Here is a 5088-nt window from a genome sequence, read left to right as displayed (position 1 = left end):
CGACAGCAGCATGCCACTGCTGCCTGCACACATGAATCAGCCATCGTCTCCAGCTGCAACTCCTCGTCAAGCTTCTGCCTCCCTTCTAACGACCAAGAGATGACGATGACGAGAACTAGAAACGTGAACGGTGGTCGTGGACGTCGACAACGACAACGGCAACGACATCGACGAGGCCGAGTTCGAGTCTGAGGCGAGAGCATGAGCATGAGCATGAGAACGAAAACGAGAATGAGAATGAGATGACGATGACCAAAAGGAATGAAAGCTAGAGCTACTCTGCATTTGTGAAGCATTCGGCGGAAATATTTGGCCCAGCTCTCTCGTCTTTTCAGCCGTTCTATAGCACAACCAACTCTCCCCTTTCCCCTGCACATGCTGCCCACACATTCAGATGGCCCCCATGGCACATCAAAAGGCTGCTGTTGCGACTGCGACTGCGACTGCTGGTGGTCTCCATTCGACCAAGCGACCATTCAAAATAGGCGAGTGGGTTGCGCAAGTCGTTGCGAGCCACAGGATGTGCCGGCGGAGGAGTAGGAGGAGGAGGAGGCGCAGAGGGTCTGAGAGGAGGCCAGAAATTGCTTATGCGACATCTAGTGCTTTGGCTATTGCCTCCAGTTTTAGTTATGGCAGGCAAAGTCAAAGACGGCTGGTCCATGGTAACGCCAACTACAGTCCAGTTGCCAGTTACCAGTTGCCAGTTGCCAAAACAAGAAAGCCATGCATGTGTATACGTCGTGTATATATGTGCTTAAGTTAGTATATGGCAGCTTGAACTTCCCTTTCTCCTCCCACCCTTGGGGGTGAGGAGCTTGTGTTCAAAAATTTGCGCCGTCAAGTTAAAGGCCGCTGATACCGATAACTTGATCCGGGCACATGGCCATGTTCTCAAGTTTTAAACACGAAACAACGTCTATGGCGAATCAGAGTAGAGACTGAGTCCCCCCTTCCCCGTTCCCCTCCTCACTTTTCGCTGCTGCCAAGCAACCTTTTTGCTTGGGAAGGCAAGAGGACGGACGTGTTCTGCGTGTTCATCGATGCATTAACTTGACCATCCGATGTTATACTCGTTGCCTCCTCTCGCACTGTAAACTGTAGTAGCAGATTCTTTAGCCTCGCCGCATTTACCATACCCAGGCAACCAACCAACTAACTCATTTGTACCTCTTTCAAGTGCCCCGAGTCCACAGATATTTTTGTTTGCCTTTTGCGGCAACGACATTACAGCAATAGGCGAGTCTTGGCTTCCAGCATCTACATCACTCCTCTCTCAATCTCTATCTCTAGTCTATCTGACTGTGTCTCTTGAGATTATTAGATTGCGAATACTCAATGACTGAGCGACTGGTCAGCGTATTGAAACTTGTGGTTCATCGGATATAGAATTCGATTTTGGAATCGCATTTCAAATTAAATTAGGTTCGCTTTACTTCTTTTTTATTTTGCAGTTACAGGTAGAAATTGGAAAAGTATATAGCGGAGTGATTTAAAAATTAAAGAAGGTTGACAATATGTTAAGAGTACTTTGGATCAGATAATATAGCAAAAAAAGAATAACTGAGTGGATACAGCATTAACGAAAATAAAAGTACCAGAATATTAAATAAATTTGAAACTAAATCACACTAACAGCAAGAAAGGTTCATGAAATAAATAGAAAAGGAAAAAGTTAAAACACAATAACTACAATCAGAAATGAAATAAATTATGAAACAAAGGTACAACAACAAAAATTTGTCCAATAAAACAAAGTAAAGTAAATTAAAATTGTATTGCATTCAAAATATCAAGCGAAAGAAACTAAGTACAATTTTCAAAAAGGAAAACACACTAAAAACAAGAATTTAAATACTTGTTTCTACTAAAGAAAAAAAAGTTCACAATAGAAACTATGCCATTACACTCAGTTTAAACAGAAGTAAAATAATGTAGCAGAAAGGACATTTATGTACTCCAAGTTAGAGGTAAGTTAACAGAGCAAAAGGAAAAGTATTATGTGATTATGATAACCTATTGATTTGCACCATTGTTGTTGACTTTTATTTTAATCGAAGGCACCAAAACATAAGAACAAGAACAGAAACAAGAAGAAGAGAATGGAGAAGAACAAAACTATGCAGACGTCTGGGCATCTTATTGGGATTAACCTAGTCCCGTTGTTCAGGAGGATCCAACAAGTGGCCCATAAAAATACAAACGAACATATACGGATGGGCATAATAATTTATGCGCTTTGCTCCACTTTCAGTTCGCCGAGTGCGAAGTACCACAGTCAGCTTTATTTTATTTTTATTTCTATTTTATTCTTATTCTTTTATGTGTTCTCTCTTTTCGGTTTGGTTCTCTGTTGCCATTTACTAGTTGCCTGCCTTCCTGCCGCTCTATTCTCTGTTTGCTGATGCTTATACGACGTGTTTACGTTTTCTTTGTGCGACTCATCCTCACACTGAGACAGAGACAGAAACTGAGACTAAGAATGGGGGAGAGGGTAGCACAAAAAAAAGTGAAGCAAATGCTTAAAGGCAGAAAGAATAAAATATTTATTCATCCATTCTAGATTTCATTCATGAGCGTTTACTATTTCTATTCGTACTCAGAGTCGGAGTCGGAGTCGTTCATGTGCCGAGCTATCATTCCCGCGTAAAACTTCTCCCATCGTCGTCGCACTTTTTCTCCATTTCTCTATGGTATTCTACTACTGAATTGACCCCGCTTCCTCTCACTCTCTATCTCTAGTTGCTAGCTGCTCTGTTCTTCCTGTTGCAAGTGCTTTTTTGCTTGTTCTTTTTTATTCAGTGCCCCACTCAAAGTTACAACTTAACTGTTATTTTATTACAACATTTAATAAAAATCAACAAGTGCATGACTCGTCTGCTGCTACTCGTAGAAAGGAGTGGAGTGCCTCCTCCCGCACCTCCTCCTCCATCTATGTGTGCTCTCTCTCTCTCTGTGTCCTCGCCCTTGTTGTTGGTGCTGAAGCTGAAGCTGTAGTTGGCGCTTGAGCAAATGGAGCGTGATTTTGTGGCTCCATCAAGTTTATATTAAGTGTTGGTATTAAAATAAAAATGCTTGTTATTTGTCTTGCCTTTTTATTTAGTTGCTGTTGCCGTTGCTGTTGCTGTTGCTGTTGCCCATCTTTTTTATTACCAGCATAGAAATGAACTTAATCCTTGGCCGCCACCAAGCTTGGCACTGAACTACACGACATCTACAGGAGCTGGAACATCAAATCAAGCGTGATCTAATTACCCAACGGCGACTGTCTAACCGACACAGTCTGCAGCCTATAGCCTGCAGTCTACATTCATACAACATACAACACACAACAAACATTCTGCAGTCGACTGCCTGCAGCCTCCTCAGGAAGCGACAAAATATCGAATTTCGATCAAAGCCAGCATGTCGCTTAATTTCGTGCTTAATTTGTCGCCGGCGAAAACAGGCTTCGAGCTTCGAGACGGGGACCCTACCCTTAACGGTACTCGGTCTTAATGCTAATGTCGCGTTTCACTGATTCAACCTATGCGCACTTGCACCACTATAACATGCGAGTAAGCGAGTATTCGATAGTATAGTATTTAGTTACTGCGCCCCATCTCGCTGAATCGCCGCCGATTTATGAGGTGAGCTGCAGATGAACACACACCACAGGTCAATAAAATTGTAGCGCCTTTCATTTCATTTAATAATAATAATAATATTCTGAATTATGAATAATATGTTATCAATATTAAATACAAAAAATTGTATAACTGAATATTCAACTGTTGCTGCTAGACAATTGGATTTAAGATTAAGTATTAAAAAAATTATTCAATACCTATTAAGATACTAATAACTATAAGAAAAAGTGAAACTATTTACTGTGCTAGAGTGTTAAAGATATATATATTACTTAAGTATATGTAAACTTCTAAAATCTATATCCTAATGCCTAGGTTTAAGAAGGATTGGGCTTTAGAATAAAAGAGTATTTCAATACTAATTACTATTGTCTTGATTGTACGGATTTGTTTATATATGAGATCCATGGCTGTGTTGTTAAGACATTACCTTTTGAATAGTACAAAATAAACTATTTAAGAAAATAAATAGTTATTAAAGGTAATGAAAAAGAAACAAAGTTATTAAAGCTTATTATACGATATAATATACAATACAATATTATTTGCCAAATTATCCAAAGCTACTTTATAAAGTAATAGCAATTATATGATTATTATCAAGTTTAATCTAATAGTAGCATATTAATTTGAATAATCAATTGAATATTACATAAATTTTAACGCGTAAGCGTGCGTCTTAGATTAGAAGACCAACAGTGTACTATTAACATTACTCATTATACTTTTCGAGATACTAAAATCAAAATGAAAAGGAATAAGCAAATTTAAATATATAGCCCAATTTTAATGCAGAAACAAAAAAACATCCTTTTAATTTCAATCGTTTCCATAAAACAATCATCTCACAGAAATACTATGTATTTATTTACCCTGAACATCGATTTAATAACGTTGTATCGAAAAGTCAATTAATTACATCGACGGCTTCTTAAAGCATTCTGAATCGGTATATGATATTAAAGACTCAGCACAATTGATTAACATTAAAGATATTGGTCGATTGAATAAGTGGATAAAAGTATATGTAAGAGAGTGGGTGGAAATATTTTATGTGCGTATGTGACAGTATAACAGTATTACAGTATAACAGTGTGCAGCAAAATAACTTTCACCCTATTATTTGTGAATTGACTTTTCGCAAAGTTTCACCCTACGAAAAATAAAGCAGAAAAATCACATTAAATAGTCTGACACTGACCTAGCCTAATGCCTTTCATGTTATTTAGCTCACAAAAGAAATGAAATAAAAACTCTGAATGTGGCATAGTATCGTTCCACACACACACACATACACACACACTTCTACAAACACACGTACTCAAATGCAGACACACAGAAAAAGAGAGACTCAGTTCAGTTACAGGCAGAAGGCAAAGGCACACATTCTATTACGAATGAATACAAACATACTTACTACAAGTCTGATAGCAATACATAAAAAATTTAATAAGCATGTATT

The 5088-nt window shown here is 38.4% G+C and overlaps 1 long non-coding RNA gene across 1 annotated transcript; it reads left to right on the top strand.

Annotated features, from left to right (window-relative positions):
* The first annotated feature begins 1861 nt into the window (after window positions 1–1861).
* LOC132785449 (uncharacterized) lies at window positions 1862–2539 on the top strand. Its single transcript, XR_009632320.1, has 3 exons — window positions 1862–1967; window positions 2058–2274; window positions 2365–2539. It is a non-coding gene; the product is annotated as an uncharacterized LOC132785449 (long non-coding RNA).
* The last annotated feature ends 2549 nt before the right edge of the window (window positions 2540–5088 follow it).

Source organism: Drosophila nasuta, chromosome 2R (genome assembly GCF_023558535.2).
Source record: "Drosophila nasuta strain 15112-1781.00 chromosome 2R, ASM2355853v1, whole genome shotgun sequence".
Classification (NCBI taxonomy): Eukaryota; Metazoa; Arthropoda; class Insecta; order Diptera; family Drosophilidae; genus Drosophila; species Drosophila nasuta.
The sequence above is the reverse complement of the archived record's forward strand: the minus strand, read 5'-3'. Positions and strand labels throughout refer to the sequence as shown.